This window comes from Plecotus auritus, assembly GCF_963455305.1.
Source record: "Plecotus auritus genome assembly, chromosome: 9".
Taxonomy (NCBI): Eukaryota; Metazoa; Chordata; class Mammalia; order Chiroptera; family Vespertilionidae; genus Plecotus; species Plecotus auritus.
In genome coordinates this window covers 33,859,573-33,884,990 of record NC_137783.1, presented here as the reverse complement: position 1 = coordinate 33,884,990, position 25,418 = coordinate 33,859,573, and positions in this window count along the sequence as shown.

Below are 25,418 nucleotides of genomic sequence, written 5' to 3'. Positions count from 1 at the left end.
TATCGGGCCTAGCCGGTGTATCTCAGTTGATTGAATGTTGTCCCATGCACCAAGAGGTCACCCGTTTGGATCCAGGTCAGAGCACAGGCTCAGGTTTCTGGCTTGATCCCCAGTAGGGGACATGTAAGAAACAGCCCATTAGATGTTTTTCTCTCTCCTCCCTTCCTCTCTCTCTAAAATAAGTAAAAATTGTCAGATACAGCAAGAGCTCTGCACAAGCACTGCTGCTCTGATTTGCTCTGAGTCCATATAGTCTTCTAAATTCTTCCTGACTACGCCAGGGCAGGTTTCTTCTCGAACCCTACCCACTGTATTAACTGTTGGGAACTTAGTCCAAGCTCCTCCTTTATCCTCTGCTCAGTAGTTACAGGTGTCGGGTCCAAGCCCCTCTGCCTGGGACTGGGCTTCCTTGGGACACCGTATGGTAGATGGAGAAGCCATGAGGAGTTGTAAGTGTATAAGAATGAGTCTTTATTGTAGAAGCCAGTGGCCATAAGTCATCAGACAAAACAGTCCTTTACAACCGCACATCGGCTGGTAAACATGGTAGCTATATCTGAGCTCTCGATGAGCTCTTAGCCTTACATCGTAGCAGTACCAGCTCTCAGTTCCGTTTGAGCTCTCTAGTCTTTTCCCTCTCTCCAGTACACTCTTCTGCCCAGCACACTTCTTCACACCAGCGCATTAGCTGGCCAGTAATGTGTATATTATTCTAGAGACAACGAAGGCTTCGTGCCAATAGTTACATCAATTGTATTTCGGCTATAGGAGGGCATGCATGTGCAGTATACCATGGGATTTGTGTCCCACACCTGCTTATGTTATTTTAGCCTAGGTGGGTAGTGGCCTTGGACATGCAATGTATTGATAACAAGGCCTCTGTGCTTTAATTGGCCTTGACTATCAGGCATCTCTGGCGTGGTTCCCACACATATTTAAAAAAATAAAGAATTTATATTGGGGTGGGATAAGGTGAAGTGAAGGATGGGGCAGTTCTATGATAGAGCACAGTCTATAACAAAGAAATATTTGGAAGGTGAAGGGATTAGCATATATGCATACCCCAGGGATATGGACAAAAGTGTGGTAAAAGCCAAGGGATGGGGAGGCAGGGGTGTGTGGAATTGGGCAATGAGGGGAGGAGAGGGGGACATCTGCAAGAGTGTCAACATTAAAAAATTTTTAATAAAAATAAAGTTAAACAGAAAAAAAGGACATATTTACTGCTTTTGATTGGTTACAGGCAACAGTCCTGCAAGTTCATGCATATGCCAAATGCATGACTCAGGCAAGGCTCAGGAGTAGTGGAGTAGATGCCTGTATGTTGATTCAAAGCTCCAACATACATTAGGAATGTGAGCAGTCTGTTGTCAGATGGCCCCAGCTACTTAATTAACAAGCTAACAACTGCTCTTTTTCTCTCAATCGTTGGCCTGCTTTAATTTAATTTAGAACATCTCCAGATTTTTTTCTGTCACAAACATGGCATGAATTTGAGCAACTAGTGGAATATGTTTTTTTTAAAAAGACACTCTATTTGCTTAAACCAAGAAACTTTTTCTTTCAATTGTCATTGGGTGCGTGACATTAGACTCTGAGCGCAGGAAATATAATCTTAGTACCATTCAATTCTATGAGGATGGATATTTACATAGTCACTAGAGGCCCAGTGCACAAAATTCGTGCATGGGGGGGGGGTGTCCCTCAGCCCAGCCTGCACCCTCTCCAATCAGGGACCCCTCAAGAGATGTCCGACTGCAGTCGGACATCCCTCTTACAATCCAGGACTGCTGGTTCCCAACTGCTCGCCTGCCTGCCTTCCTGATTGCCCCTAACCGCTTCTGCCTGCCAGCCTGATCAGCCCCTAACCACTCCCCTGCGAGCCTGATTGATGCCTAACTGCTCCTCTGCCAGCTGGATTGCCCCTAACTACCCTCCCCTGCAGGCCTGGTCACCCCTAACTGCCCTCCCCTACAGGCCTGGTCACCCCCAACTGCCCTTCCCTGCAGGCCCGGTCACCCCCAACTTCCCTCCTCTGCCGGTCTGGTCACCCCTAACTGCCCTCCCCTGCTGGCCTGATCACCCACAACTGCCCTCCCTTGTAGGCCTGGTCCCTCCCAACTGCCCTCCCCTGCTGGCTATCTTGTGGTGGCCATCTTGTGTCCACATGGGGGCAGGGTCTTTGACCACATGGGGGCAGCCATCTTGTGTGTTGGAGTGATGGTCAATCTGCATATTACTCTTTTATTAGATAGGATAGAGGCCTGGTGCATGGGTGGGGGCCAGCTGGTTTGCCCTGAAGGGTGTCCCAGATCAGGGTGGGGGTTCCCTTGGGGTGTGGGGCTGCCTGGGTGAGGGGCCTGTGGTGGTTTGCAGGCTGGCCATGCCCCCCCGGCGACCCAAGTGAAGGCCCTGGTATCTGGGGTTTATTTATCTTCTATAATTGAAACTTTGTAGTCTTGAGTGAAGGCCTGGGCCTGCCAGGGTGTGTGGAAAGCTTGGCTTCCTCCATCACTGGGGAAACCCAAGCCTCCCACCTGCTCTCTCTGTGGTGCTTGGGGTTAATTTGCATACTTGCTCCTGATTGGCTTGTGGGTGTAGCGGAGTGATGGTTAATTTCCGTATTACTCTTTTATTAGGTAGGATGTTAATGTACTTCCTGTTAATCTTCAACTTTTAGAATAAAAAACAACAAAAACCCATAGATAGTTGTGTTTACAAGAGAAATTATGAGTAACATTCTTGATGACAATAAAAAGGGAAAGTACAATTGACAAATGAGAAGGTCAAAGTAGGAAGCAGCAATGACAGGAGAGAACAGAGATAATGTTATCTTACTTAAAAATAACAGAGGCATAGTGTTTAAATTTTTTAGCAAAAGAAATCAAATTTTAAGTTTCTTATTGCACTTGACTAATGTTACCAATAGTGGAACTAAAAATATTAATACTGCTCTGAAATTGAGGTGAGAAAGAAAGAATTAAAGTGAAGTATAATAAACTAAATCCCTGTATTTCATCACAGAAGTCAATTAAGATTATCGAAAGAAAAAAAAAAGGAATAAGCATGATACTTAGCACTTGGAAGGTTGTTGCAAGCACTTGTCTCTGAGATGAGGCTGTATGTATAGAAGAATGGGCTGACAAGTGGCATTTCTCCTTTTAAAACCAGTACTGCCTGATTATTTGAACTGCAATGGGAATGCAGTTCTTCATTTAAAACTTATTATTTTTATCAACATGACCTTTTGATAGGGAATAGGTTGAGCACATTGAGTTTGGATTTCCCTCTTGGAAAACAGACATGGGACATAAGGTTTTGTTTTAATGTAGAAGTGCCAGCAGGAAATATGCTACTCTTTATAAAAATAACTCTAACATGTTCATGAAAACCTCACCTGAACTGAATTATTACTCACTGGCTGATAACTGACAAAATGATTCTACTCCATATCTTTGGACAAGGCCAATAATAAAACCAGTAAACCAAGAGGACAAAAATAGCTTCTATGTCAGTGGTTTCTAATAGGCATAGCATTGGACTGAAGATGGTTATAACACTCAGGTTAACACTGTAGAGTGTTTAAAATCGAAGCCCACACATTTCTAGCTTTAGGACATGTCGGTGACTGGCTACCTTAAACACAGCCTTTAAATTGGAAGGAATCTGTGTCTTTAGACAGATAATTATGTAACTGTAAAGAGGACTTCACTCAATGTCTTTGAAAAGTTATCACTCTGAGTTTTATATTTTTATTAGAATTGATGGGAGATAAAAAAAAAAACAACTATGGAAATGAAGTTCCACTTGAAATTGCCTTTGAGTTGACTGAATACATTTATTATAGATTTTGCCCTTCTATAAGAATGAAAGGTTAATGAAAACAATTGCAGGGTTTTCATTTTTAGGTGCAGATTATATAATACATAAATGGAGCCACATGCGGCTCTTTGGCCCCCTGAGTGTGGCTCTTCCACAAAATACCATGTGCGGGCGTACATGTACAGTGCGAGTGAAACTTCGTGGCCCATGCGCAAAAGTCGGTTTTTGGCTCTCAAAAGAAATTTCAATTGTTGTACTGTTGATATTTGGCTCTGTTGACTAATGAGTTTACCGACTACTGGCTTAGCAGAAGAGGTTAAAGTGGTTTTACTTTGTGTTTTTTTTTTCCTCTCTTTTATTGAAGGTAAAAAATAAAACACATATGGGAAGCTCAAGTTTACTCTTAGCATTGATACAATGATAATTTTTCAAAGCATCTACTGGTAAATGATAGAAAGCCCCATGCATTTTACTATTTGTTACTGATGACTAGAGGAATTCTTGAATCAATCTGTCAAGATCATTATCAGTATATTTTACTTATATAAGTTTTCTCAACAATGTTGCTCTATATTTTTTAAATAAAGTTGGTGTAGAGTGGAATGAAAAACAAAAGTAATTATTTAAGAGCTTCTGTAAAAGAAAACAATTTCCTCTGTAAGTGCGCTAATAATTGAGGGAAGATTTATTTTTTGTATACGTGTGTATAAAAGTATCATTTAGTTGCAGATTATTACAATTCTTCATTCTAGTTTCGGAAAAGACATCTTTCTAATTACAGCTCTCATTAGATATTTACATACTGTTCTTAAAATCATTATTTGTATTGCCTCTTCTTTCACTAAAGAAATGTGCTACAGTAGTTCTATCAAATTTCTCTCAATCTGTAAGGAATAAAAAAGCAAAATTTACATTTTATCTTTGAAAATTCTTTTCCCAAGCTTGTGGCAATATCCCTAAAATGAAGTGAGGGAGGAAAGGTTAGAGGTAGATTATTCTTCGAGAGTGTGGAACACAGCTGCCCTAGGGAATTAATATTATTTTCTGGAAAGTGTATTTTATTGCTATTTTCCCTCTTTTAATTAAATAGCTCTAACTTTGCATGCCTGAATGGCTCAGTGGTTGAGCATCCACCTAGAAACCAAGAGGTCACAGTTCAATTCCTGTTCAGGGCACATTCCTGGGCTACAGGCTTGATCCCCAGTGGGAGGCGTGCAGGAGGCAGCCAATCAGTGATTCTATCTCTGTCTCCCTCTCCTTTCCTCACTGAAATCAATAAAAATATATTTTAAAAACGTAAAAAAATAAATATGCTCTAACTTTTTACTTTTACACCTAAAAGCATTCCTGTGGAGCAGGGGAACCAGTTCACATTCCTCACAGTTATCAAACAGAATTCAATTGCCCGAACTCCCTTTTCAATTATTAATATTTAATTTCATGTAAGAAAAATCAATGATCTCAGTGAGATATGTAATTGGTGGATACTGAAGTACATGAATAAAAGTATCTAAGCATATACAAATCATGAATTATTGAGAAAAGTAAAAAAGTTATCTGGGTCAATATTGAAAATTTTTACCCACAGAGTTCTTTATATTTAACTAAAGTTTGCCTTCTTAATACTTCAGAAGCATAATTATTGACTGAATTGACTATAATATTTGAGTAGAACTTAAGATACAATGTTTAAAATACAGTGAATCAAATTATAAAGTCAATTTAGTATTAAGATGTAGTGAAGGCTAGTAGGAGAATTGCAGTTACTTCTTTATTTATCAACTATTGTTTCCTGGAAAAGTTCAAGCTTATAAAGGGCATTTGTAGTTAAGTGAAAAGAGCTTTGAGGCCATTATGATGTTAACATTTATTTGACAATAATGCTGTGCCAAATACTTAGCTAAGGATTCTACACTACATATGTCATCTCACTTAAATCCTCCCTCAATTTTTTTCATCAGGTGGTTGTATTATTAGTTGTTTTATGGGTGACAATATTAAGTTTTTTAGAATTAAGCAAATTAAAGGCCACACATTAAGTATCAGAACTAGAAACTGAACCCATGTTTGTCCAATTTAAAGTCTGCATTCATAAAGAGTATGCTGTACCTTCCCTCCCACTCCCATCCCTCACCCTGAAGACACATCTGTTTCTAATACCTATTTTTTTATGAGTTATATTTGTCATTTTGGAGAAGCACTTTACTATGGTTTTCAAACAATGATTTTATATATTCACTTGGATTCTAAAAGTCTAGAAGTTGTCAAGCAAGTATATGGTTGCTTTAGTGAGGATGATTCTGAAATGCATGAATTTCAGTTATTAGCTTTGGCTATAGGGATGAACTTAACTCAGCTTCTGTCTTACTGAGTTGCTTCAATTTCACTGTAGTGCTTCTCAGCAATTATTAAAGTGCTCTGCATAGGCAAAACTTCTGCAGTCAATGCCATTGTTTAATTAGTGTACATGAGGAGCCTCTGGGGACTTCAGTAGCCTGTGTGATGTGTTTTGTTATATATTTCTTCTATCATTATTAGATTGACATAGCCATTAGAAAGAAAAATCTTTTCTACTTTTCTCAATATTTTTAAGGACAGGAAAATTAAGGGTAAAGTCTAATAGAGTTAAGGAATTAATTGGCTTTGGAGATCTGTGCGCCTATACTGAGGTAGATGGATGTTTGACACACACTTTCAGAGTCTGGTACCATTGGAAGAGGGTGATGACTAACAATAATGGCCAGTGGAAAAGACTGTAAAACTGAGAAGTATTATTTGGGTGTTGACCATCAGTTGGGCAAGTGAACTCTGCTCTTTTGATTCTATCCCATTTCTGTTTGCTTCCAAACAGCAGTCATCACTCATGCTATAGCTTTGCTAATATCTTACTACCCCTATGGCCCCCATCAGCGGAGAAAAGTTCATGTAAAGTTAGGGCAAGAAATCATATCATGGGAAGCTAAAAGCAGGCGTGAGATAAAGTTACAGGCAGTAAAGGTGAGGAAACCTGAATGAGATTGGGAAATTGTTCATGGAAAGAAAAATGGATTAGATCTACAGAAAGAAGTAGAGACAAAGAGATATGGAGAAGTCTACAATAGCACCCCATTCCCTGACGAATTTCACCTGAGGCCCAACAATGTGAAATTTCTTTGGGGGGCTGTGTTATTTATGAGGCCTATCATGTTGGAGTTGGGTGGTAACAGTCTAGGACAGTGGTCGGCAAACTCATTAGTCAACAGTGCCGCAGTTTGCCGACTACTGATCTAGGATATTTGCAGCAAATGGAACTTTGATTAGAACAATCACAGTGTTATTAAGTTGCTTTTGTTTCTCTGCTACCACTCTGTAATCGCTCTACTTTGACTATGTTAATTCACAGTTTGAGTAGTCACTGTTTTCCCCTTCTCTAAGTGTTTTGGTGTTCCCTACCTCTTCTAAACAACCCTCTTGCCAACTTTTCTTTATTTGGAGTCACAGGTATTACTGTAAAGTAGTGGAAAAACAGTCTTCTTGAGTCTGTCATGCTCTGTGATCTAGAGTGGAGCACTGCATCAACAACTCGTCTTTCTCCAAGTGTTCACAAAGAGCGTCATTCAGCTGAGTGACTGACTTGAAAATCTGAACAGTGTAGGAGATCTCTTAATAGTTCTCCTTCATCTCTCATATATCATTGTTGTAAAAGGAATATGAAGAGTGAAACAGGTGTAGGCAACATTCTGTGGCAATAGACATGGAACTGACCTTTTTACTAGCTTTATGTCAGGATAATGAATCATAAGTCATTATATCAGTGATAACATGTATATGTGTAATTAGGTTTAGTTGAAACACAGTGTATATGTTGATAGATAGATATATAATATAGAGCTTAAAAAGTACTCATCACAACTAGTCAAAAATTATTTAACTTAAGAAGGCTCATACGTCCTGGTTATTAAGAATTAGGTGCCCTACTACTTTTTTGAACAAGAATTTTCACTTCTTAAAAGCCCCCCAGACTCTTACTATAGAACCACAGACCTGAGGAGATTAAAGAAAAATGTAATTCAGTCCTTAGGCTCTCAAAGAATGTGTGGGATGCCAGGACTCCTGTGTAACCATGTCATTAACTCTGCTCACATTTCTTTCAGAAAATGGATATGAGTTAATATTCACCACGTGGCCCCCTATTTAAGCAAGTCAGAAGTCATTGTTAGGCCTCATTGTCTGCATCAAAGTACAGTTAACTTTTGTAGGTCATGGATTTCAGGCAGGCAGTACATAGTAGGCACGGATTAAAAGAACTCCCCTCCTGAGACTTGAACCTCACAGCAATGGACTGAATGTCTCTCTTCCCTCAAAATTTATATGTCAAAGCCTTAACCTCACATGTGATGGTATTTGGAGATGGCACCTTTGGGAGGTAATTCCACAGATGAGTTCATGAACCCTTACAGATGGAATTACTGCTTTTTAAAGAAAAGATAAGAGATATCTTGATCTTTCTCTCTCTCTATCTGTGCTATGAGAGGACACAGCATAAAGCAGGCAGCCTGTGTGGCAGGAGGGAAGCCCTTAGCAGGAATAGTCGGCAGGCACCTTGATCTTCTACTTGCCAGACACCTAAACTGTGAGAAATAAACTGGTGCTGTTTAAGCCACCTAGTCTATTTTATTCTGTTATGGTAACCTGACCAGATTCACCAAGTTTTTTTTTTTACCTGTGATATTCCTATTAATTCCCTATGAATGATATAAACTCTTAACCTTAAAAGTTTCTTAGAATTGGCCTCAGGTATTTTAGCCATGATTCTTTTAGATTTAATCTAAAATGTAAATTTCTTTCTTTGAGCTTGTAACATGCATGGGACTTTTCATATTAATATAAAATCTATCCCTAACCGTCTTGACTAATATCCTAGTATTATCCTGAATACTACAACATCTAGAGCTGTGTTGACACCTTTCAGGACCTAGTTCAAGCCCTGTGCTTTTACTGAATTATTCCAAAATGATTTTCATCCATACTGGTATAGCACGGGCCATGTGCACTAAATGTGTCATCTCTCTCAGGTCATCACTGTCAGGATTTCAGCCTGGAGTCCTTTTTGTGTCACCTCAGTTAGGGTTGAGGTGCTTTACCTTCAGGGCATCTTCTCTCTTGTGGTGTCCACTCCCAAAAGATGGCTCAGGTATAGCGCCTCTTCAGTTGGGATTATTTGTTTCTTTTTCTCACACTCTTCTTTCTATACAGTTTCTTCCCTTCCTATTTACCTCCACTTGCCATCTTTGAACACATGCATTCAAATCGTCCTGTCTCACATTGAGACCATATTATTTTGAACTTACTTATCAAGACCTCGTGGCTTTTATTTTCTGGTTTATTCTCAGGTTATTCACAAATAATCATAACTCCTGGGAATGGTTGGATGGAAATCTCTGGGAATGCTGGTTGAAGATTTGATGATCCCCAAATATTAATTAATACTGGAAATATGAGTTCATCCCACTGGTATTTTGTTTTCATATATTTATAGAATTTGTCTCCACCATAGATTTCACACTTGATAGTATGTTGTGCTTTGTTGGCTGGCATTTTATTTTTCTGATTGTCAGAACATTGAGAGAGGCAACTGTGGCCCACACGGATGTTGATTCTCTCATAATCCTAGCACATACCTTGTACATACAGCAGTTATTCAATAAATTATTTTCGAGTTGAGTTTTTCAAGGTGGGAGAATTTGGTAGTGTTAAGTAATAAATAAAGATTTATTACTACTGTATAACATTTTATAGTGCTACAATTTAAGAAACTAATAAAATTGAGCTAATACCCTGAATATTTTAACAAATTTACTTCAATTCATTTTTAACATTAGTTAGAAGCTTAAAGGTTATGTTATTTCTCTCCACATATTTTGTTTCTGCCAAACTGAAGCCAAAATATGTGAGCTGGATGCTGAAGGGCTACAGCTGAGTAGTCACAAAATCTGGCCTAGAGCTTGACATTTTTTCTGCAACCTTCTCTAACTGAAAGTCACATTTTAACAAGATAAGAAGTTATATCTCCTTGGAGAAAATTTAAACTAAAATTGTAAAGTGCCCCTATGAAGTAGATTTTCTTCTCTTGTTTCAGGAAAGTGACAGGATATGTATGAACAAATAATTAGAGTAAATGTAGAAGCACATTCAGTGGTCACTCTTTCCTGCTACTTGCTCCTCAATAAGGAAGGAATGCATCATAAGAGGAATTCTACTTTGTAATGAACATATATTTCCACAATTCTTGTAGGAAATTTTTTTTTTCTTTTGCAAGCAACCATTGGCAAAAGTTAACTTTGGATTTCAGAGATTATAATTTGATTACTAATATTAAATTATTAATAAACACCCAGCGTCTGATTTTTACCTTTGCTAATGAACAAATGTATCAGTTTTGCACTATTGAACACATTTTTACAAAGCACATCTCCAGCTTGAGACTCTGATTTAAATAATTGCTTTACATTTTACTGAATCCAAAGATTAATCTCACAGAATAATTTCACTGATATGAAGCTCAAAAATCCTGGCTCAGCATCTTGAATCCATTAAAAATAATAGTTATGTAATGCAGAACTTAAAAGCGATGTTGGGAAGATGTTATAGTCTTGAGGTCTCCCTTCTTTCATAAAAGTAGCACCTGATATTTATATTTCCAAAATGGTATACTTCTTGGAGAGAAATGGTGTGCCTGCGCATAAGGCACGTAAGGGAAATGAATGCAACACGATTATAGTCATCAGTCACTAGGGAACATTGTAGTTTGTTATTAATAATTATGTATAACAGGATATTGTAAAAATTAAGTTACGAAATTTTTATTAAAATGTTTCTTACATACTGTTATGTTGGCTGGGCTGTAAAAATGCGGCCCACAGGCCGTGAGTTTGACATGCTTGATCAACCGAGTCTTGAGTGGATCATAGCTTCAACTGGTGCAATACCATAAAGAATAGCAAATACTGGTAGACTCAATCAGTTCTACTCAAAGTGCATTTCGCAGACTAGCAGTCTATGAACTGTCTGCTGCTGGACCACAATAAGATAAGATGCATCTCAAGAATGTAAATCAACTACATTATTCACCACAATTATTTTAGTGGACAATCTATTCTCAGTGAAAGAAGTACTGCATTGATTTGCATTATCCATAAATATTGCGGATTACTACTCTGAGGATTATTGATAGAAATTACACTTTTATTTCTGTGATCCAAAGCAGTTTCAGCAGTACACAGAAGGTTATTGTTTTTATTTCTTCTTGTTTTGTTTCTGGGTTTTAAGCCAAGTATATCAGTCAGGGCCCCAGCTAAAAACTCATGACTTAAAGTGTGCAGGTTTAAGTGAACCAACAAGAAACAGTGAAACTCCCAGAACTATCAACAGTGGAGACCAGTTGTTGATAGAAACTCCTTGGCCTAAAAAGTCAAGGGAAGCGAGATCTTCCCTTCCTGTTGAGTAGTAGGGCTATAGAAGGACGACCCCATGGACTGGAGTTGTGGCTGTAGACAAAGGAAATAAGCCACAAACAACAGCAGCAAACCAGAAGGCAAGGGGCAGAGAAATAAGTCTTTAATGTTCTCTACCACAGTACAGGGCAATTTGGGGGGAATCATAGGTTATTAACTGTATCTCAATTTTCATAAAGTATCTGCCAAAAACAGAGGGCTTACTGAATTTCTAAATCTGTACTTTCTGAGAATGTGCATAGCAGATGAAGATGGAATTTGAAACAAATACTTTTTTAACATCTTACTAAGTAAACACTACTAATTATACCCCAACATTTATTCTTCCTTTTATAAATAGAAATACCATATTTTAACTGGGCAAATAGTAACCCATCCTATCTAATAAAAGAATAATATGCAAATTGACCATCACTCCAAGATACAAGATGACGGCCCCCAGGTGGTCAAAGATGGCTGCCCCCATGTGGACACAAGATGGCCACCACAAGATGGCTGGCAGGGGAGGGCAGTTGTGGGCAGTTAGGGGTGACCAGGCCAGCAGAGGAGGGCAGTTGCGGTTGACTAGGCTGGCAGAGGAGGACAGTTGGGGGAGACCAGGCCAGCAAGGGAGGGCAGTTGGGGGGACCCAGGCCTTCAGGGGAGGGCACTTGGGGGGAACTCAGGCCTGCAGGGGAGAGCAGTTGGGGGGAAACCAAGCCTGCAGGGGAGGGCATTTGAGGGGGGGACCAGGCCTGCAGTGGAGGACAGTTTGGGGGGACACAGGCCTGCAGGGGAAGGCAGTTGGGGGGGACCAGGCCTGCAGGGGAGGGCAGTTGTGGGCGATCAGGCAAGCAGGGAGGGCAATTAGGGGTGACCGGGCCAGCAGAGGAGGGCAGTTGGTGGAGACCAGGTCAGCAGGGGAGGGCAGTTGGGATGGACCAGGCCTGCAAGGGAGGGCAGTTGAGGGGGACCAGGCCTGCAGGGCAGGGAAGTTGGGGGGGCCAGGCCTATAGGGGAGGGCAGTTGGGGGGGGAAGGCCTGCAGGGGAGGGCAGTTAGGGGCAAACAGGCTGGCAGGGGAGCAGTTAGGCATCAATCAGGCTGGCAGGGGAGTGGTTAGGGGGTGATCAGGCTGGCAGGCAGAAGCAGTTAGGGGCAATCAGGAAGGCAGGCAGGCGAGCAGTTGGGAGCCAGCAGTCCTGGATTGTGAGAGGGGTCCCAGATTGGAGAGGGTGCAGGCTGGGCTGAGGGACACACCCCCCCTCCCCCCCATGCATGAATTTCATGCACTGGGCCTCTAATATATATATATATATATATATATTTTTTTTTTTTTTCTAGTATTTCTGGATGCCCTTACTAATAGGCATTTTCATGTAGTGAAATTCTGTCCAGTTGGATATGAACTAAAGCAATATGTATAGCTTTAAATTGATGTCCTTAAAAATAAAAAATAAAAAGCTTGCCTTCCAGTGTTTCTTTCTTCCTTTTTATGGCCCAGAGTGTGAACAATTCCTTTGAAGTGACTGAGAAGGTCAAGCAAGATAGATGATTGCACGGGGATCAGAGAGGAGAGTCAGAGCCCACACAAGTAAGGATGGCATCCACACAGGGATAGAGCCTCGAGTGGAGTGTTAACGCTCAAATAGGGAAGAGCAGGCATCATGTAGGAGGGCTGTCTGGCTCAGGGTGTCAAATCTCAAACAGAGTGAGGAGGGCACCGGTGCACAGGTGAGGACAGCCTATCACACAGGTTCAAAGTATGCACCACATGAGTAGATACCCATGCAAGAGGTGAGAGCAGTGGTAGGAGCCCAGCCCTATTGTGGTGAAGAGGACATCTCCATGGAGGAGGATGTGACAGCAACCATGGGAGATCAATTACATGCAGGAGATTTGATGAAATAAGTTAATTTATTAAGAAAAGAAAAGGCCAGATTTCTCAATATACAGCCCCCAAAATATATACAGATACTTTGAATAATTATAAAAGCAGTGTTTATTAAAATACATTTCATTTTCAAAAGTGGGTTATCAGCTATGCAAGTATGTACACATTTTTGGACACCCTGTATATACATAGAAAGGAAGAAAACTATAAATAACCTTATTGTTTTTATATTGAAATTGGAAGTCTCAGGATGAACTTATGATTTTCAATAGATAGATAGATAGATGATAAATAGATATTGAGAGAGAAATGTTTATATAGATATTATCCCCCAGAAAGCCTAGGAGCAGTGACAGCTCAATACAATAGCTCAAAATAAATAAACACACCTACCTTGGTACTAAATACTATTCTCCACACAAAGGAATGACTGATTTAGGGCTATTTGGAGAAAGGACTGTTTCCAGAATTGAGGCAGGTAAAATAAAAATAAGCTTAGAATCTCTTTTTGAGTCAGAAAATCAGTAAGCCCTTAAAGAATGATATTGACGTAAACACAGGATCTAATTTGAAAGGACTTCCATTGGCATTAGCATGGATGCAAAAGTACATAAGTGATCTTGAATAAAGTGTGATACCATGAGTCCAAGTTATAATAAATGAATGCATAAGCAAATAAATAAATGGAAAGTTTGATGAGTTATAAGATATTTTCACAATTCCAAGCACTTCCTGACAAAATACTTATTTACAGTGGAGCCAATAAAATGAAAATATTATCTTAAGTTATCAAAGTGAATATCATCAGTTATGAGACAAATTAAAATTGGGTGTTGATAGGATACAATGTAAAAAATATGGCATCTCTTCTATGGCCTTTTTACCAAAGATGTGTAACCCAAGTACAGTCATAAGAAAACATCAGACAACACTGAATTGATGCCAGCCACTGAATCTGAAATGGTTCTGTGGGGGAAAGTAAAAGTTCTTTGCATTCTACTTCCAATATTGCTGGGAGTTTTATAGTTTCAAAATAAAATAACACTGCTTTAACAACAAAAATACAGAACTGGATAAATGAAGATGTGGAATTTACATATGTTAGAAACAATATAAATTTAAGTAAAAGATGAACAGAGGAAGAAGGAAAGGGAGAAAGTTAGGAGAAATGTTAAGAGTAGTACTGATACAGAAACAATTTTTGGTTGGAGTACAAAAAAGAACAGGGCAATTTTTAATCTTTGACTACCATATCTATAGAGAATATTGAGAGTAATAGAAATGATCGAATGTGATTTTCCATTCATTAAAAATGTATCATCTCTTTTGCAGAATTTTCAAGGGCCTGAGCAAATATCAGAAATACTTTTCATAATATATTTTTGTGTACTAACCACCTAAAGAAAATGAATTTGACTGGATATCCTCTAAGGTTCCCTCCAGCTCTATTAGTTCTTTATTTTATTCTGAAGAGAATCAAAGTTCTGCCACAGTGGGATCCTGAATATTTTGACTTGCATCTGCTTGTCAAACATTATATTTTATCTGGAAGTTCTTAGATAGTACAATAGAAAGTAATCTTGATAATTGTGCTTTGACAACTGAATAAAAGTGTGTCCTGAACAAGATTTTAATATATATTATGTACTTTATTCATTCACTTTGTTTTGTATCTTTGCTTTGTCTGTTGCTAATAAGATTTTTCTTGTCAGAAGAATGTTAATAATGTCTACATGTATGTTTGATTAATTAGTTTCATTATGAGTTATATTTAGGCATAAGTTTATAAAAATATTCAACACATAAAATATTTAAGAAGACATCTATTAAAATTTTGACTATAGGAATGATAGATAGATAGATAGATAGATATCCACATACTAAATCTATATATAGCTAAACCTATATCTAGATACCTATGTAATGGTACACAACGTATAATAATTATATTCTTGTAGAGTGGCAAAAGAAAAAGCTAAATCTTACATGCAACTATACTCCAAGTATTTTGCAGAGTCCATTGCTGTACATGCAGCTAATTTTCACACCCCTCAGGTCAGAAATTGATGAACTCCACTTAAGGAAAAATAGTAGTAGAAAGATAAATGAACTTCCCAGCTACCCGAGTCTTTTCTAGTCTGTGGAAGTCTCGAATTGCTAGATAATGTTAGGACCTCCTGGCATTAGATTGATAGGAACAGCATAAGGTCAGCTCCGAAGATACTGATTAAAGCGAACAAAATGGTAAGAGTGCCAAACGCATTTAAAGAGCAAGATTCTCTTGAGAAATAATGTGAAGCTCCCCAATAGTTAGAAATTTCTCTCTCATTTTAAAGTTAGAATTCAAAGCAGAAAAAGATCTTAACAACTGAAAAATTGAAAATGTGGTAGATAATGTACTAGAAAAAATTTGATCATAAATTAATCAGCACCTCTGCAGGAAAAATTCATGAAGCACTTAAACAATTATTTTTGAGCTTTTAAAGCAAATTGCAAACTAGGAGAATGGATAAAGGAGAGGTTGGTAGGTGAGGAGACTGGTGGAGTTGAAAGAAACATTTTCCAGTTAGTGTGACTCCTCACACAGAGAAGCCAAGAATGTTGGAACTGAGTCAATTCTGAAATCAGAGAAGTAGGGTTCAAGAAGGCCCTTCAACACCTCTCCTGGTATCTTTTCCCTAATGCCCTTGCTTTCCAAAAATAAGGTTCATAGCATTACTTCCCCACTGCAGGACAAGCTTATGATCCTTCTTCATTGAAACAGCTATTGATGGGAAGTTTGGAGATGGTGAGCTGAATTGGTGAATTCATTATGGTTCTTGAATCTATCTACACTGTGTATCCAGGGTCCTCTGTGACAATGGTAACTGCCTTACAGAAGTCTAGCATATAACCTGACCATGCCCCTACTCCTAACCTAAGTAGGAGTGGATGATAGCTTATTGGGGTAAATGCCTTTTTTCTTGCTCCCTAATATTTTGGATTCCAATTGTTACTAAATAGTTATATACCAGTTGGCAAGAATAGATGAAAAAGATGAAAAAGAGTTATCCTGCAATGTGTCATAGTTTATAATAGTTAGAATATATTGTATTGGTAATACACTTTATGTACCAAGGTAGGATCCTGGGGAGATTATGGTGACCATATTTTAAAGAATTGCTATTTGTTTGTTTGGTTTTTTTGTAGGCATGAGGAGGTCCCTATTAGAGCAATTATTTATTTGAAGTAATAGCTACATGGACAAAGAACTAAGTGTAAATGGCATGAAATAAGTAATAGCTACATGGACAAAGAACTAAGTGTAAATGGCATGAAATAAATAAAAAGCAAAGTGTATGCTGACTCTGATGAAAAAAATGTCTGAATGATGAGAACTGTTAAGGAAGTTAGGCTTTACCAAGTGGGGCAAAAGTAGGTTTACTGTTGTTCTTATGGAAATTTTGTGTACTCACAACTGCAAACCTACATTTGCCCTGCCCTGTATTTTTAATGAATTGCTTAAAATCCTACCACTGGAAGTTATGAAAGAAAGGGGGACTTTTAAAGGATGCTGCATAAGGAATAGCCTTAGGCTCTTTAGTGCTGAGAAAGTTAATCTTATGTAACATATTTTTTTCCCCAAATACTGGAAATATTCAAGTCTTGATAAATATTAAACTCTCAGAAGTACTTGGGATCATAACACCTATGATAAAGGTTTGGGAACCAAATGACCAGAGCTTTAACTCACATGCAAGACAGTATTCCTATTACTTTAAGCATCTAATATGCTTTTCTTTTTCCAGACCAATTTAACTTTCATCATCCCATCTAATAATCACTAAAACTGTGTAACCAGGATGAACGTGTTGGCATCATTATCACCTTGGTTACCTATACTAAGAAATTTAAGCACAGAGAGATTATGTTATTTCCCTGACATCACATAAGTGGTTGAGTTCACACCATGGAAACTATAACTGGCAAACACTGACAAGCCGAGAGGAACTGAAATAGAGAGAAATGGGGAGAACAAGAGACAAGGCTGGGACAGAGGCTAAGCAGACAGTTATGTGGTGTGATCTAGGCCATGGTGAGTTCCTGTTATTCTGAATATAATGTACTATATGTTTTATTTTGGGGAGGGGGAGTTCTTGATTCCCCCAAACAAATCAGAATATTTCTGCTTTGTGTCTAGTGCAAGATACAAATGCTAGGGCATAAAATCTAGTTTAAAATGGGCCTACTTTCCCCTGATAACTCTGAGAATCTATTCTGAATACTTATCTCTGTGAATGGCAGCAAGGTGAGCAAAGGAGTTTTTTCTCTATTGTTTAACATGCATCTGTGTTGCTCTGTTAATCTGAAGGAAGAATACAGTGTTAGTCAAAACTTACTCATTGAGCCCTAGCTGGTTTGGCTCAGTGGATAGAGCGTGGGCCCACGGACTGAAAGGTCCCCGGTTCAATTCCGGTCAAGGGCAAGTACCTTAGTTGCAGGTTCCCCAGCCCTGGTTGGGGATGCATGCAAGAGGCAACCAATTGATGGATCTCTCTCACATCAATGTTTCTCTCTGTCCCTCTCCCTTTCATCCTTTCTAAAAATCAATGGAAAAATATCTACAGGCGAGGATTAACAAAACAAAACAATCAATAAAAGCTTACTCATTGAGTGCTATTATATAAAGAAGACAATATGGTCACTCCCTTCAAAATATGATTCTTGTTACTGAAATTGGTAGTAAGTTTCTCTCTAACTACACTGGATCCAGTACAGAGTTATAGAAATATTGTGCTTTTGGTTACCTTTGAAACACCAATTAAATGTAAAACATTAGAAAGTTAATTCACCCTAAACCAACTGACAACCTACTGTTGCCTTTACCCCTATTTCATCGTCTGAGGAACAGCATCCATTGAGTTGACCCCTTTACCTCTATTCTACTCTCTCAACCTAACAATTACCTTAAATAGCCTTTTTGTATTCTTTTGTCAAAGGTCAAAGTTTAATTACCAAGATTACTTTTTTTTCCTACTTTTTTCAAGGTTAAATTATCCTGATTATTTCTTGTCTCTTTTACCTCTTCTTCAGAATAATTGATATTTCTGTAGAGTTTATACATTTTCTCCTGAATATATTTTCTACTGAGTAAAGAGGAAAACATTAAAGTCAGGGATCCAGGTTTCAAGAAGGATTCAGGATTCTATAATAATATCAAGTAAATAAATTATAATTATACTATTTTCAAAAATAATAGGACACTTGTCTAGGAGAGCAGTCAGTTACTAAAAAAATGGACAATAAATTACACCTGTTGTACCCTCCTTTTAACAGGTAGTTTGTTATTCATGAATATTTTACTATTCCATCACTTTAACAGAGATTCCACTATAAATAATCTGCAGTCTGGGTTCTGGCATTATGAAAAAGGACATGCAGTGTTGCAGCTGATTTACTCTACATTCTGCATATGTGTTGCACAATATAATATTAACAAGAAAATAATTATACTATGTAAAATGCACCCGTAATTATCCTGTAATTGTACATTTATTTACAGCCCTGCTAACGAGGCAGTTAGAGGACAATTACGTATAATATTAATTTTAGCTATAATAATAACAACAAAAAGCCTCATAGATGGGAGAAATCAGTGATAAACCCTAGTATGAGGATTAATTTATAAGCTAGAGTTTCATATGAGTATCAAGGGATGCTTAAGAATTGGACAAATGGAGGGAAAGTGAAATGTCCTCCCACATGGGACAAACATGAGAACCAATAATACTTTTCCCAGGGCCAAAACCAATTTTCACTTTTAGTTTACTTATGCTGCAAACTGGATTGTGTCCGCTTAAAATGTGTATGTTGAAGCCCTAATTCCTAATGGGACCCCATTTGGAGGTGGGGCTTTCGGGGGGTAATCAGGTTTAGAGGAGGTCATGAGGATGTGGTCCTTATGTTGGGATTAGTGTCTTTATAAAATAATCTGGGGAGCTTGCTGTCTCTGACCTCCATGTGAGGTCATAGTGAGAAGGTGCCTCTTAACAATTCAGAAAGAGTCTTTACCCGAACCTGACCATGTAGACAGCCTGATCTTGTACTTCATTCAGTCCCTAGAACTGTGAGTAAAATAATTCTGCAGTTTAAGCACCTAGTTTAAGGCATTTTGTTATGGCAGCTATTTTTCTAACAATACAACTAGATACATGATTATTACTTCACTCACAGAGAAGGACCAAGTTGATGTCAACAGCTCCTAATTTAAAACCTGCCCCTACATTGTACAGCAACATTAAGCAACTTATTCATTTGATTTTTTTACATTTGAGTGAAAGGTTCAAAAATCAGGAAAAATCATCTTGTCTAATGAACAACCCATACCAATCTGATGTGTTATCCTTTTCCCCTCACACACACATTCCTTCAGTTAGAATGCCCTCTGGATTATAACAGTTTGGACTCAGAATAATTAATGGCTTTCAGTTGCATTAAAAATAAAAAAAATAATTCTCATTCCTATGTTCAAAACAATCCATAATTTCATCTCAACATATTGTTTTAAATAGTTTCCTGATTTCCCATTGTTGCTCTCATTTATGCTAAAGCTATGTAACTAGCTCTTGACAGCAGGCCGTGAGCAAAAATCGCAGAGAACCAGTACTGGGGAGGAAAACCTGAATTGTGTAGTTGGTGAATTGCTGGTGTGGACAACTGTGAGAGTTAAAAACTCCAGGGGGTTCAGTCATGGAGATAGGGAGACACAATATTATGAGATTTACCTCCAGGAGCTCAACCAGATTCCCACAGTAGATATCAGAGAAAAATCCTCTTGGGCTTCCAGCAAAGGGAGGGGAAAATAAACCATTTTAAAACAGACCAAAGCACTTTGTTCTTAAATAGGTCTTTCCTTGGGGGAAATAGTTAACCAGATCCTAGTGTGCTAGAGTTTTATCAGGGTCCAATTTAGCTGAGGAAGAGCAATACCCAACTTGAGCCTGCTCTAGCCATCCTGTTTCACCTAAACGGGGAAAAGAAAACAACTGAGAAACACTTGTAAAGGTCAAGACAGAAGTGTAGGCTCACTAAAGCCAACGCATTTCCTCCATCTCTTTCCCAGTGTGGTGAACAGGGATGACGCATATTCCAGATGGCATAACCACAGGTTGTAGGAGGAATATCTAAACTTCATTTAGACTTTACCTTAGAAGCCTCCCTCACGTCATGTTAGAGGGCATGACTGATGTGTTCTTCAATAATCTACTGCATTTCCGGTCTGCAACACTTACCTGGCATTCACAGTGAATGGCCTAGATTATAAGTATATAATTATTTTCTTTATTGAATATGTATGATGTCCTTTATCCCAGTACATCATAAGCAGATGTTTTTCTCAGATAATTTTTAATAAGACATACTTTTCTTATAAAGTTATCTTTATTGTACCTTCAGTCTCCCACGTAAATAGAAATTGATGCAAGAAAGCATGTGAAATGTTTAGAAATAACATTGCTTTTCCTCAGTGTGATTCAGTGGTAATTTAAATGATAATCTAGTGATAGTCTCTAGGGGAAAATGAATATTCACAGTTGTGCTTAGGAGTATTAAAATAAATAACACATCTCATTTATCATGGATATTTGAGTGTGGTGGTCAACTCATACTCATCTTTGTAGGTCTGAAAACATTGTCCCTGTAAATAGTCTGCCCAGAGTTGTAGTAACCATGAGATAACTCTCAAAATGAGTTCTAACCATTTCACCTCAAAAGTTATTCTGTAATTACACCAATGGCTTTGTAGGGAATAGGATTATAGAGTATCCTAGGGCAAGCTTGTCTCTTAAATTATAGGGGTATTATAATAGCAGATAAATAGTTTTTAAATTACTAGCATTAAAATGTGTTATTTGTCCCAAATTCAAGTTTGGGGATACTAAATCCCTTTGAACAGGTCTATTTCTATTTATGAGATCAACATGTTTGGCTCTCAGTCTCACCAGGCTTTTCATGCTTATTGAGCTGATAGTTTTTTAAAATATTCTCTTTTGGATAAAACAGAAGTCTTATAGCTGACCCAACAGGGAGCCTCCTTATCTGGTCTTATACAGAGGTCGCCAGTTGAGAAGGAAGAGGGTTGCTTCTTTGCAGTTCTGTCAGGTCACCTCTGGAGTTTAAGCCTCTGAATATCCAGCAGTGTCTGACTCCTACCCATTATATTTTGTTTGTGCGCTAATGGAGCAGACAGAACACCCAGGGAATTCTGTAATAGCCCTACCCAGGCGGACTTTGGTCTGATGCTGATCATTAGGGAGCCTTGCTAATGAAATACACATTTGAAAACGTATTTTTTTCCAAACTGAATTTTAGAAATTAAGTTAACTGGGAGTTCACCATGTTTTAGTCCCTTGCTCTGAAAGGTCAAACATATTTGAAATGTATTAGGGGACTAAACTATGAGAAGAGACCCTGAGTTAATACTTTCATAGAGTGGTTAATCATCATTGTTGCCAATGGGAATTTTGTAAGTTGGCTTTTCAGGAAACCAGGACCGCCTAAAGCGAGTTTCCAAGAAATCTATGACAATTGCAATTCTTTTTGGTACATATGCTAATATACATGTTATCATATGTCAACCTCCAATCCAATCACTTTCCCATTTTCAATTGACAAATGTATGAGTGATTATAATCAATTCATCAAAAATTACCAGGTTGTTTTAATTACCAGGTTGCTATTCACCATGGAGAATGTTTTTGATAATGTTAATCAATTATAAGGGATTCTAAACTAAATTGCTGGGTACTAGTCATGAATCCAGATGTCATCTTTGTCATGCGACTCCAAATGTATTTCTATTTAAACAAATCAATATTAAATAAGACTGAAGATTGTATAAAAATGGGCTAATGATTATTCCCTTATTATCTTCTTAAGCAGTTATGATTTTTTATTAATGTAAGACCACAGATTTCTTGATATTTGTGGCTTTGTGGAGTAATCACAGGCCACAGATATCAAGAAATCTGTGGTCTTAACATTATAAAAAATCCTAACTGCTTAAGAAGATAATATGGGAATAATCATTAGCCCATTTTTATACAATCTTCAGTCTTATTTAATATTGATTTGTTTAAATAGAAATACACTTTATGCTTCTGTATTTACCTAAATCTCAAACTCTCTGTTACCTCACCCACTCAGGGCATTATGGTTTTCCCCTGAAAGAGATAAATCTTATGAACTGAATAGTTTCCTGTAACTTTTAAGATAGCAGCAAAAGTGTTGAATCAGATCTTTTTGCGTGTTGGCTTTGATTAGACAAACTCAAAAAAATGTGCCAGTCAAACAGGGAGGTTCCTACTGTTGCAGTTATCAAATGATCACAGTGTCCAAACATAAAAATGTCCCATATAACTATCTCTCACTTTGTAATGCTTATTTTCCCAAACAAGCATTCTTTCTTCTTCCAAGACAACATCTAGATTTTCCTGTGGCAAGTATTGCAATTTGCTTCAGTGATTATATCAGTTTCAGTTAAGAAAACCTTTCTAATATACTACTGGATTCCTTCCTGATATCAGGTGGTGCTATAACATATTAGAATAACAGCCCTATAGTCAATGCCAAGGAATAGAAATGACCAGAATGCATATCACAACCTTTATGCAAAAGGATGACCAAAATGACTTATTTTTCTCCTAAATTATAAGATACTACAGGCCCAATGCATGAAATTCGTGCAAGGGTAGGCCCTCACAGCCCCGGCTGCCTCAACCCTTGCAGCCCTGGCTTGGTCTGGAATGTCGTCCCAATGGTCGTTCTGCTGTTTCGTTAATTTGCATATTATGCTTTTATTATTACAGACTATAGTCCCGGTGCATGAAATTCATGTCCCTCAGCCTGGCCTGCGCCCTCTCACAGGCTGGGAGCCATCAGTTGGACATCTTTAGCACTGCTATGGAGGCAGGAGAGGCTCCCGTCACCGCCACTGCGCTTGCCAGCCGTGAGCTGGCTCTGGCTGAGCAGCGCTCCCCCTGTGGGAGTGCACTGACACAACCAGGGGGCAGCTCTTGCATTGAGTGTCTGCCCCCTGGTGGTCGGGGCGCATCATAGTGACCAGTTGTTCCGCCAGCTGATTTGCATATTAGCCTTTTATTATATAGGATAATCTTCCAAATAAAGGCAAAGTACTAACAACAGAGAAATAAAAAAAACCCACTAATTTTATCTTCATCATGATGATGATGATGGTGATAGTGACGGAGTCAGTTTATCTACAGTAGTTAAGTGTGATGATACCAGGGACAGGGATAGTTATTTGGGTTTGAAATCTAACTTTACCTCATGTTGCTCTATGACTTTGATCAAATTCATTAAGGCTTGTATTCCTCAATTTCCTTATTTGTAAAATGGGAAATGAAAATAACTCCTTTATATTGTAGTAGTGAGGATTAAATTAGTCAATACTTTAAAGTCTTTAGAAACTGTATCTGTTGCATATTAAATACTAAATAATTAATCATTATGGTATTATGAGAGTGATATGAAATTATTTAATAATTGTTATGTTATACTGGCTGAACTTCAGCCTATTACCAATTTATTAATGATGATGATGACAATGACAGCACCACTTATTGGGTGACTTCTATTACCAAGTATTGTTGAAACATGTCTGGCATTGAAGTTTCCGTAATCAGATCCTAAGAGGAGGACATGGGTACAAGTATTTCATTTGGGAGATAATTAAGGCAGCACAGTGATGGATAAGAGAACACAATGCACAGAAGGAGAAAAGGCTAATAACATGTGGTCATGTTAGTGGTCATGACTCTAAACTCAGTCCTGCTTGGAACTCTGAGAGCTTAGTTGCACACATCCCAGAATAGTCCCCAACACTCACACAGAATTTCAGGTTGGGGCATTTACCTACTGACTCCTGCTCCACAATGGTTGAAAGTTACTTCTGGAGTATCCTACTTTCTGGTAATTATGAGTGCAAGAGATCAACATTATTGAATTGGACTAAACTGGAGTTAACAATAGCCTAAAGACATAATATATCCAGAATGTCCAATAAACTAGAATATTTTATCATAAGGTAGATAAATTATGTAAAGAACATCTTGAAATGCAGGCAATTTCAAGGAAGTACTTTAATTAGTTTGCTTGTGAAGCAGCTCCACGTAGGAATAATATTGAGCAAGTACCCAGAAAATGTTAGCTATTACACGTTATAAAAGAGAACAGATATGGGAATAATCATTCTATAACAACAGTATCCCTTTCTCCCAAACTGTATATAGCCCACATAGTCCTTTTTCTAAAATAGGTATTTGTCTAAAACTCTTTTTAAGAGCCTACCAGTTTTAATTGAGCTCATCCATCCTTGGTTTTGGGGTTCTGTTGTTGTTGTTGTTTTAGTTGCCTTATCTTCTCTAACAGATTGTGAGCTATTTGAGTGGAAAAATGAGTTTCTTTTCACTGTGCCACCACAGAACTTAGCAAGTACCTAGCCTGCTGTATTTATGTCAGGAAGAAAAGGAGGAAGGGAGCAACATATAAAGCAAAAGAGAAATGGTCTTTTAAAATAATGTTTTACATTTATTGAGTGCTTCATATATGTCAAGTGCTTTCTATTTATTTACTAGTTTCATCATGTTAAGCATTCTATGATGTGAGCTTTATTAGCTACATTTTATAGGTGAGTTAATTGAGACTTGTATAGAATGAAAAATTTGCTCAAATTTTCACAGGTAGAAAACAGTAGACCTTGAACTTGAGATTGTGTATATTTCCTTTAAAAAGTCCAAATATTCATACACAACTAGATCCTTTCTCTGAGAAAAGAAGGGGGAATGGGAAGAAAAAAAGATGCGGGCCAAGCAGGGAAAGAAGAAAAAGAAATGAGGAGAGAGATGGAAGGAAAGACTGAGGGAGGGAAGGATTAAAGGATCAATTCTGAACTTGAGGAGCAGACAGGGCAATGTTTGCTCTCACGTGAGAAGCTGTCATAGACTCTATTGATGCTTTTGCATAGGAACTAAAAAGGTCTCAGATCAAATCCTGTAGAAATGAGAAGAGTAGTTTCCTGCATTTTTTGTATAGAGTAGTTTATTTCTGGGATACAATATGATTTCTATATTTAATACAATTAAGATGATAATTATATATTTATTTAATTAAGCTAGGACTGTGGCATTGTAGAGAGAGAAAAAAATAAGCTAACCAACTATGGGATTAAAATAG